The following is an 11576-nucleotide window of genomic DNA, read 5'->3' as shown; positions in this document are numbered from 1 at the left end:
TCCCAGGTTACGAAGAGCTTTTAGCAATCTGTGACACTCTGTCTGGCTTCCCACCCAGCTCACGTACGTCATTGATTGACAGGAAGCTGAGTGGGATGCTCTGCCTGGTGTACCACCAAGCTCCTGGCAACCAGTGATGTCAGTGAGCTGGGCAGGACTGGACAGAGAGCCACTGTAACACAGCCGTCCGTCTCACCGCATCCCTCCAGACAACTGCTATCAGCAGCACCACAATTTCCCCACCAGTAGGGACAGCCCCGGCTCCATCTAGTGGTCACAATGCCATGAGAAAGGCATTCGCTCAGCTTTACACTGGTCTAAAGTTTTATATATCACCCCCTTAGTTTTATAGCGAGGAAATCCACAACGTACGAATGCTGAAGCCTATGTATACGTTTATGAATCTCAGGTATACAATGCCTTTGTAGAAGGGGTGCTGAGGGAGCATGATTTCCTATTATAGCCCCAGGACTGACTATGTGGTTACACTAAAGGCAGATCCACCGACTTATTGACCATTGAAGTTCATTTAGTAAAGAGGTAGAGGCTGTTCATTTTACAAATTGAATGTTAGTAAATAAGGTGAACCAGTGTTCACTTGGAATACCCAATCATCTGCAAGGGCATTAAGGCTGATCTCTAGGAAGGAAAAAATCCCATTCCCTACCCCATTTTACTTCATTGTAACGGATCTACATTGTTTTATTTATTTTAAACATTTTCCTAGCAGCCTCAATTACTTACCTAAAACTGCAGTCACAAGACAGGCCAGGTCTTCTATCTTCTGGACTGTACAGTGGCAAGGTCCAGTCCGCATTGCCCATGTCACTTCCTAGTAACATGGATGCTGGCCATTGGCCCATCGGAAGAGTCCATCACCAGGTCCTTACAGGGTCCTGAAGCCTAGAAGAGTGACAACACGAGAAGGAGTGGACACAATACTGGCCAGCTGAGCAGCAGAGAGCATAGAGAAGAGCTTCTGATCACTGGCTGCTGCTGGAGATCAACATCCACCATCACTTTATTTACCAACATTCACTTTTCAAAGTAAACATTCATTCACTCAAAGTAAACTGCCCCTTTGGCAAATCAACCCCATTGTGAGAGATTCCAGCTATTGTACTGGTATGGCCAGTTTCAGTATCTACAGAACTGAAAAAAAGTACTTTTCTGTAAGGTTCCTTTCATTGTAGTTTTCAGGCAACTGTCTTGTGCAGTTTCCCAGGACTGTCAGCAGGGGGCGATGGAGGACAAACCCCAGAGGACTTATGGAGCAAACGTGCACTAGTCACAACAGCCATTTGAGCTGACCATACACTCTACAATCTCCTCTAGATCTACCATCAACTATGTAATATAAGGGCCTGACTGATTCTATATGGATTGAATGGATCGTGTAGATTTGTCCTCATTTTACATTAGTTTGGGTAACCCAAGTGACCACAGGTGTATAAAATCAAGCACCTAGGCATGCAGACGCTTCTACAAACATTTTTGAAAGAATGGGTCGCTCTCAGGAGCTCAGTGAATTCAAGCGTGGTACCGTGATAGGTTGCCAGCTGTGCAATAGGTCCATATGTGAAATTTCACAAAGTGAAAGCAACTGGGAACAACAGCAACTCAGCCACGAAGTGGTAGGCCACGTAAAATGACAGAGCCGGGTCAGCGCATGCTGAAGCGCACAGTGCGCAGAAGTCGCCAACTGTCAATAGCTACAGACCTCGAAATTTCGCGTGACCTTCAGATTGGCACAGCAACAGTGCGTAGAGAGCTTCATGGGATGGGTTTCCATGGCCGAGCAGCCGCATCCAAGCCTTACATCACCAAATGCAATGCAAAGCGTTGGATGCAGTGGTGTAAAGCACACCGCCACTGGACTCTAGGGAAGTGGAGACGTGTTGAAAAAAGTGTGTGTTCCCTGAAGATCCGATACCACTGAATAAATCCCTATTGTACATGATTAGAGCTAGTCATTCAGGTCTTGTAACCAAATCAGCATATAAGGGGGAGGTGTTCCAGAGAAAAGGTCACTGGAAAAAGTGGTTACTGCACAGACCAGCATGTATTTATAAAAATATAATCTTTATTAATATACAAAATCATGTATAAAGCACCATCAGTAAGCTTCTCATTAAGTTTCATAAAAAGGACAATGTTGTTCATAGCGCTCAATCACTCACTCATTCATACCATGGGCCCCACAGGAGAACGGTACTTTCTGACTGCATTGTGCCAAGTGTAAAGTTTGGTGGAGGGGGGATTATGGTGTGGGGTTGTTTTTCAGAGGTTGGGCTTGGCCACCTTAGTTCCAGTGAAGGGAACTCTTAAGGCATCAGCATGCCAAGACATTTTGGACAATTTCATGCTCCCAACATTGTGGGAACAGTTTGGGGATGGCTCCTTCCTGTTCCAACATGACTGCGCAGCAGTGCACAAAGCAAGGTCCATAAAGACATGGATGAGCGAGTTTGGGATAGAGGAACATGACTGGCCTGCACAGAGTCCTGACCTCAACCCCATAGAACACCTTTGGGATGAATTAGAGCGGAGACTGCGAGCCAGGCCTTCTCGTCCAACATCAGTACATGACCTCACAAATGCGCTTCTGGAAGAATGGTCAAACATTTCCATAGACACACTCCTAAACCTTATGGACACCTTCCCAGCGAGAGTTGAAGCTGTGATAGCTACAAGGGGCGGGCCAACTTAATATTGAACCCTACGGACTAAGACTGGGATGCCATTAAAGTTCATGTTCGTGTAAAGGCAGGAGTCCCAATACCTTTGGCAATATAGTGTATGTGGATTGGGGGAATCTAGGTTTATTCTGTACAAAGGGCAGTCATGTTTAATTATTAAATAATTTTATAAAACAATCAGTGTGTGTAGTGAAACTATAATCAATTAGGATGCCACCCACAACCCAGCCCATAAAAGAGAAGGTTAATTATATACTCATTAATAACCATTACTTGTGTTTTTAAATGCTAATCATGCAGCACCTAAAACTGTCTTTATAATCTTGTAATCTCTTGCACAGCAGAAGAGAAGGACTGGGAGGAGGAGGGAGAGCTCCAGGAACCAATCAGGCTGTGCTAGCAATGCACATGCTGATAGGAAGTGAGAGCAGAGTGATGAATCATTATGGTGCTTCTGATCCTTCACTGTCAATACCACAAATTAAAGAAGAAAATAACGCTTGCAATGGGGCTAGCCCTGCACTGCAAGGTTTATGTGCTTGTTTTTGTCTAGGATCAACATTTTTTATATATAGATATCTATAGATATAGATATCTATATCTATAAATATAGATATATATATAAAATTATTATTATTATACAAGATTTATAGCGCCAACAGTTTGTGCAGCACTTTACTATACACACATATATACATGTACATACACACACACACACACACCTGATCCTCCGTCCCACCTGGCTGCTAGACCAGTCCCTGCAGCTTCTTCTCCCTGGGCTCCAGCAGTCCAAGGACTACTGACATCATCACGTTTAATACAAGTCGATTGAGGATGTAGATGTGAGGATGCTAAAGGACATTCCACAGCCAGAATGTAGGGGGGAGAGAGCTGAGCCATCACTGCCACAGGACTGAGGATTGGGTGAGTATATCTTTTTTATTTTAGACCCTTGACCACAATAAGCTCTTAACCCTTTCATTTCAGGGGAAGCCCCACTGCTGGTTCATTTTTCAACTGCCCAGAGTTTTTCTTTAAAAGTGTCCATATCCTGCTCTTGTTGCCCAATAGGGTTGTTTGGATTATAAAACTGGCAAATCTACTGGCAGTAAACAATCCCCATATATGTGTTACAACTATGTTTTTAGCTGCTCGCCTGGAATTCAGCTTAAAGCAAATGATTTGTTAAACGCCTTTACTGGAGAAAGTGCCACTTCAGGGTCCAGATCATGTGACTAAAAATGCCTAGGCTTGTACCTGTGTGCTTAATGGGATTAGCCAATCTAAACTTGGATCTTTCCTTTTGGCAGGAAGGCCTAGGCATTCAGTTACGTGACCAGACGCTGTCTGATACTAGCGTGCCACTGCTCAAGTGACCTCTCCAGGTTTTCAGATTCTCGCCATTCTTGCTAAGTCACAACAAAAATGGGTCTCCAGTACGCACTGGCAGGTGACACTACTGTCCTCTCCTAAATCTTAAATACTGTATCTATTACAATGGATGGGGAACCACTGTGCTTCCATACTATGGGTGAAAGGGGGACGCTTAGAACATTATAGAACTCTATAGGGTATAGAAGGTTGACTGGTTGAGGCTTGGAGGTTTTAGTATAATTGCTAGTGGTGGGCATCATGCTTTTTAGTCTTTTGTAAAAAAAAAGAATGGATTTTAAACTCCGTTATTTCTTTGATATACTTTTTGGTACCCCCAAAGTCCCAAGCGATTCCCTTTTGTAGTTGCGGCAGAGGTCAGTGAGAGGGGACAGTAATGGCAGGAGGGAGATGGCTCCTAAATGATCTCCATAAATCAGTATGACACATCGCAGAGAAATCAAATATCACATTTTTTGCCACAAATAATGAAAGCACAATTCCTAAGCTCACTTAAAGCCTAGTCAGCCTAGATCACATGGTCTTTGGCTATCAGTAGTCTTGTGAGTGGGCATCAGAGACTGCAAAGAATCTATTGTTATTAGTCAGCCTGTCAGACTTGCAGTGAGATAAGAGGATTAGCAAGGCACAACCATGGTGCAGCACTACCAAGGAGAAATACGGTCCTGGAATGGGTAAGTCTGGCTGCCACTTGTACATATTACGTTCTATACACAGAAAGCGTTGGCACATACAGTCATGGCCAAAAATATTGGCACCCCTGCATTTCTGTCAGTAAAATTGTTGCAATTACAAATGTTTCGGCATTTTCATGTTTATTTATTTTGTTTGTATTGGTATGACACAAAAAAAAGTGGAGAGAAAAAAAAAAAGCCAAACTGACACATTTCACGCAAAACTCCAAAACTGGACTGGACAAAATTATTGGCACCCTCAATTAATATTTGGTAGCACAGCCCTTGGGAAAAAAAACTGAAATCAAATTGCTTCCTGTAACCATCAAGGAGTTACTTACACCTCTCTATAGGAATTTTGGACCACTCTTCTTTCGCCAACTGCTCCAGGTTTCTCAGATTGGAAGGGTTCCTCTTCCCAACTTCTGTTTTGAGATCTCTCCACAGGTGCTTTATGGGGTTCAGATCTGGACTCATTGCTCACCAGTCCAGGACTCTCCAGTGCTTTGCCTGAAACCATTTCTGGTTGCTTTTTGCAGTTTGCTTTGGGTCATTGCCCTGCTGTAAGACCCATGACCTCTGACAGAGACCCAACTTTCTGACAATGGGCCCCACATGGCACCCCAGAATTCTTTGGTAGTCATCAGATTTCATATTGCCATGCACAGTCAAGACATCCTGTGCCCGAAGCAGCAAAGCAACCCCAAAACATCAGTGAACCTCCACCATGAGGTAGGGACTGTATTTTTTCTTTAAAGGCCTCATTTCTTTTTCTGAAAACAGTAGAATGAGGGACTTTACCAAAAAGCTGTAATTTTGTTTTGTCTGTCCGCAGCACATTCTCCCATAAGGATTTTGGCTTCCTCAGGTAAGTTTTGGCAAACTCTAGTCTGGCCTTTTTATGTTTCTGTGTTAGCAGTGGGGTCCTCCTGGGTCTCCTACCATAGCATCCCTTTTCATTCAGATGGTATAGTGCGAGCTGACACAGTTGTACCCTGCGCCTGAAGGTCAGCTTGAATTTGTCTGGAAGTTGATCGAGGGTCTTTATCCACTATTCAAACAATCCTTATTTGCCATTCCTTGATCAATTGTTCTTTCGTCCACGTCCGGGGAGATTAGCTACAGTGCCATGGGCTGTACACCTCTTGACAATGTTGTGCACAGTGGACACGGGAACATTAAGATGGACTTGTAACATTGAGATTGTCCATGCTTTTCCACAAAAACGTGGAATGCAATTACTTCTTGCAATTTGGAGAAGGTGCCAATAATTTTGTCCTGTCCATTTTTGGAGATTTGTGTGGCATGTGTCAGATTTAACTTTTTTATCCTACACTTTTTTGTGTCATACCAATAGAAAACAAAAGAAATAAACATGAGAATACCTAAACATTTGTAATTGTAACAATTTTCTGCTCGAAGTGGTGCATTATCTGACAGAAATGCAGGGGTGCCAATATTTTTGAGTGTACATATATTTTTACATTAATATTATGATTTCACATGCATATATAAAGAACAGTTATAATAGACTACAGCGTCAGCAGATTTTCAAACAAAACCTATCTCTGGCAGAATCTCTATTTTGGCTTTCTGTACGCCTTTATTTGTCAATTCTTGGGGGCAAAATGGAAACAAACTCTGCTCTCTAAATTCCCATCTCTATCCACCTGCCATTAGGAGGGGACCTTTCTCTTTTTGTTACATTTTGTTGACTCATTTTATATTGCATAGTATGCAGCAGAGGGAGAGAGACTATCTTGCTGGTTTTGTAATGGCCAAAACAAGAAAGGAAGCAGAACCAGAGATTGCAGCATGCAAGGCTCATCACTGGAATTCCTGAGATACATCCAAAGTCAGCCAATAATTTCATGCAACAGCATTTTCTCTCAACTCAAACAACAGTTTTAGATAGATTGGCCGTTGATTTCACAGAAAACGGGGAACAAAAATCAGAAAAGCTTACATTTGATTGGGCGCTATGGTCTAACATGCATTGCCACATCATTACAGCTGTTGTATTAAATAAGCTGCCATTGTTATTTTGTATTTGAACTACAGTGCTCAGTGCATGATGGGCCCAGTAGTTCCTCACTGGCAGCAGGTTCCCCAACACTGCGTGGTGTGCTAAGCTAGGAGGCGAGTTTCTCAGTACAGACAGTGTCAGTGCCGTGTCTCGTCATCTTAACAACTTCCCTCGTCTTCTCACCACCAGCCTCATCATAGAAGGGGGGTGCTGTTTTTCGCCAAACTCCAAAAATGTGCCAGGATCAGCAAGAACAGCCCCGTCTTGCAGTTCTTGTCTAGGAGGGAATTAATCAGACACACTACTCATCCCTTTTTTAAAAGCAGAAAGGTCTGGAGGTAGGAAAAACCCTTTCAAAAAAAGCTCTCAGCTGCCGCAGAACAGCTTGAAAGGCAGAGCTGCCAATCAACGCGGCTGATAAAGAGCTCTGATTGACAGCTGAGCTTTGTCCATTTCTGCAGAGGCGCAGTATCCTGCTGCATTGACCTCACAACTCCACAAAAGCCTGAACTGACACGGTCACCTACCCTGGCATCAGCTGAGACAACAAAAACGCAGACAACGTGGGCTGCACCTGACTGACACCAAAACCCAGCTGCAGACAGCCAGTCTCAATATTGTGCTCAAGATGTAGAAACGCTAACCGTCCCTCCGCAAGCATCGCCACAGGCAACGTTAGGGTTAATATGAGCCAATACTTTCTTACACCGATAACAAAATAACAATCCATTCCAGACACTAGCTGCTTAGTCTGCATACAGACAGCAAGGTCACAGCAAAGGGTTAACTGTCTAGCCCAGCTAGAGAAGGGTTAATTCTGCATGGAAACAGACACTGCTTGATCAGACGGCAACAATCTCCGCACTACACAAAACTGCAATGAAAAAAGCAGAGTGATCACGGATGGAATTGATCTCAGTTAATGCAGAATGCCAGCAGGGGGTTACGACATCCCCCATTACAGTACCTGAAGCCCCCCTCCCCGTAAAAAGGAATGGAAAATCCAGAGAGGACCTTACATGAGACATCAGCACGGTGCCTTGGCTCGCCTCATTACCTAGTATGGAGGAAGCGTCTGTGTGTGTGTGTTTTCTCTGTCTTGTGCAAGTTGGTCTGTGAGTCAGCATTAACACACATGAGTACAGCGGGAGCCCAGCCGAGCCTGATGCAATGAACGCAGACTGGGAAGGAGGAGAGAGAGAAGGAAAAAAAAAAAGTAAAATTAGTTGGACCCCAGCCCTGTGCTGTTGCCGTTACTTTTCAATTACTGCATAGACTGCTGCTTGCTGGAGGCTGGGAAACTGGAAGCTGGGCTTGGCACTGTGAAGGAGGCATGGGAACATGAAGATTTTAGGGTGTAGGCCCATGAGAAGCCATGACACCACACTTATAGGCCAAATTGTAAGGATAGGCCTTTGGGGATAAAGTTACGTCCTGTGGTATTCCCAGGGCCCATCGAGTATGGCACCTGCACATGGTGGACAATGGTCCTCAATTTTCAGGGGCAGTCGCTGGTTGTGAAGAATTTCTTCTGGAAATGTTTGCACCTGGAAATGTTCCTGGATTCCAGCATTGGATACACACACAATGAATGCCATCTTTTTCTAATGTGAGATTTAAGTTTCCTTTTCTGAAAACCGAAATTGTTTAGTAAGATCTAACGTTTTACAAACATAAATCAGTTCAGGAGAGACTTAACAAGAAGAACAACTTCTGGGTCTGTGGTACCATCAGGCCATCTCCCATATTGCTAAAATAAACAAGATTAACTTCACCCCACTTGAAACTATTTTAAAATATTGGCAGCTCAGACTTATTCTAGTTGCATTTTCTTCTGATAGGTTGCGATCTTAATAGAGCCACAAAACGATCTACAATAACTGTGTCGGACAGTAGAGACCTTTTAAAAAAGAAGGTACATGCATCGAGTTATTCAGTCTCATTTCTCAAGCCCTACTCCATAAAATCTATGGATTCCATACACTGCACTGATGGAAACCAACAAGCCTGAAACTGCTACAGCAGCATAAAGCTTGTAAATTACTGTATAATATCAGGCTGTATCTGTGCTAACCAACTGTTGTGGATGCACAGTGGGCCCAGGGGCAACAAGGTATAATTTGCATGGCCGTTCCCAGTATCCTACAATGAGGAATACAGCCCTCATTTTTTACAATATATGTTAAATATAACAATTTTCGGATAGTGATCTGCTGCATATAGTGGCAAGATGGGAACACCTATGCTCTAAGAGAACATGCATCTGAAGCTGGACATAAAGAACACTTTAGATGGTCAGATCACACCTTCAAATTTGGCAGTCCTCTGACTGCTATGGGCAGCTTTAAAAGAAACCTGTACTCTACGAATATGTGGGATGCCATTGCTGACATATTTCTAAAAAATGCTAGGTGTCTGGCAGCCATGTTGGTTCAATGGCTTCAATACGTTCCAGGTCAACCACCTGAAACAGGTATGCAGATGAAGACTTCAAAATTACTTTCTAGTTTCCATGCTTGTTCTGGATCAGTTAATCACAAAAAATTTGCAGACAAGAGAGCCAGGCAATTAATATCAGAAAGAGGTCTATATTTCCCTCAGCACAGGCTTCCTTTAAGGCACCTATTAATATAAAGAAGCAGTTATGGCAGGATCTAACAGCACTCCGACGGTGCACTCGGCTTTTGGGTCCACAAACAGGTACATTAAACTCTCTAAGGAACTGTGTTGATGGACTTTTGTTCACTTTAAGCAGGTTTTGCATTCCCATACAAGTCTATGGGGATGCATACCCTGCTTGAGGCAGGTAAAATGCAGGTCAGAAGGAGGTAATTGCATTCTGAATGATATCAGAAGCATCTCAAACTAATGTCGAACTTATGCCAATGAAACTAACCCAAGTCCATTGACATAGGCCCCAACACCTCCAACCGATTGTCTCTTTGCCATTAGGTGAGAGGACCTGGCTACTGTCAGTCAGCCAATGGGTGCGTACATGATGTCCGCCTTATACACAAGATTATTGTACAGTCCAACCAGAAACGATCCACAGGCAATTGTCATCTTAGGTCTACAGACTGTGCAAGTCTCACAGAAGTCAGAAATTTCAAGTTTAGATATTTTTCCACTTTATAGATATACAACTGGTCACCTTGTGACACCACTAGAGAATCGCAAATTCCTACATCGACTCTGTGTCATGCCATTCCCAGGCCCCAATAATTAGATTACCACAGTCTTACAGAGAACTGGCTGTGCCAAGCTAAATATACCAAGCACTATTATTACTACACGTGACTTGTCAAAAATGGGAAAACATGGATTTACAAAAGTTGGAGCAAAATAGCAGTGGTGTTCACAGCCGCCATAGATCCAATTTCATTTCATTCATCCTCAGGAAAGTGATGGTTGGCTTAGCCAACAGCTCTGCGCACTAATTTAATAAATGTTGCTACCTTTATTTGTAACAAATTCTGAAAAAAGAAAAAACGGTCTGATAACATCGCTTATTCCTTAACCTAGAGAAAGTGATGTCATCAACATTTTGGGAGAAAAGAAAAATGAGTTCAGAGTATCTCATACTTTTTACACCTTTTTTTATTCAGTTCTGAATAACCATTACTGCCCTCTGCAGAATCATGCCTTCCCTCACTGCTACGTTCAACCTCAGGAAGAAGAGAGAAGAATAACTCTGTAAGCTGCGAGACAAGCTTACTAAGGGTTGATAACTCTGTTCTTACACCCATGTGATGGTGCTGGGTGCCTAAACCACCAGTCTCAGAGAACCAGCACACTCCTCTTATCAGTCAGAGTGAGGAGGGAGCGAAGGGAAGGTGATGTGATGACACAAGCTGCCAATGACAGAAAGTGTGGAGTTTAAAGATGGCCCACCTCTTTTTACCCAAAAGGGACAACAGCTAGATGCGGGAATCTGTGTGGGACAGTGCTGGACAAACTGCAAGTATTGTAGTGAGAGCTGCATTTTCTATTTTAAAATCTGTCAGACAATTTTATTGATAAAAAATTGAAGCTAGAGTTCTGCTTTAGAAGATCCTGTTGCTTTCACAACATGGACCGGCCTATTATAGTGGTGCGTACACATGCTCTGTATCCACCAAGAAAGGCCATTTTAGAGGTTTTCTGCGAATAACGGACCCATATACTACTAAAGGGACCTGCCAATTGTGAAAGCCAATAAACACAAGACATTTTGAATGGCTAAGGTGTGCGGTGCAGTCATATGATGGCTGCACTGGTGACTGTATACAGCTCCATTACGACCATCTACCACACAGTATGGGTCATCAACAACCTCTGCAAATGCCCATATCCATCACAGTGGATGAACATGTCTGTAAATGCCTGGGCTCCCTGCAGTAAAGAAGACATGCCAGGCAACCCCATCTGCCAATGAACGGCCAACATTACACACATTTAAGAGTCACTGGCAGCAGACGCTCACCCTTTATGATGTACTTGAGATAAACGGTCATACACAGTTGGGTATCTGGAAACATTTGCTGCTTTATAGGGTGCATAATAGCCCTTGCATGGCTTCGAAGACTTTAACAGGAAGCGTCAGTTCCCCTCTCCTCACCCATACTACATGCAACCAGGTCCTTCATGAGAAGACACCCTAAGGCTTCATTCACATGGGGGTTTTATGTGGACCTGGGGATTTCTGCGGCATGAACCTGTGGATTCTCCTGGCAGGAATCCCAGGTGCATCCATACAGATGAGGCCGCTGTGCCCATTCAAGTCTATTACAGGCTGACTGCATGTAA

General features: G+C 43.5%; 1 protein-coding gene across 1 annotated transcript in view; it reads right to left on the bottom strand.

Moving 5' to 3' along the window:
- Positions 1–7909, bottom strand: part of NACC2 (NACC family member 2) — a 47173-nt gene extending 39264 nt beyond the window's left edge. Inside the window, exon 1 of the mRNA XM_018572201.1 lies at positions 7811–7909. The gene's annotated coding sequence lies outside the window, so the exon portion shown is untranslated. The remainder of the gene's footprint in view (positions 1–7810) is intronic.
- Between the last annotated feature and the right edge of the window lie 3667 nt (positions 7910–11576).

This window comes from Nanorana parkeri, unplaced genomic scaffold, assembly GCF_000935625.1.
Source record: "Nanorana parkeri isolate BGI_ZX_2015 unplaced genomic scaffold, ASM93562v1 scaffold1967, whole genome shotgun sequence".
NCBI lineage: Eukaryota > Metazoa > Chordata > Amphibia > Anura > Dicroglossidae > Nanorana > Nanorana parkeri.
The sequence above is the reverse complement of the archived record's forward strand: the minus strand, read 5'-3'. Positions and strand labels throughout refer to the sequence as shown.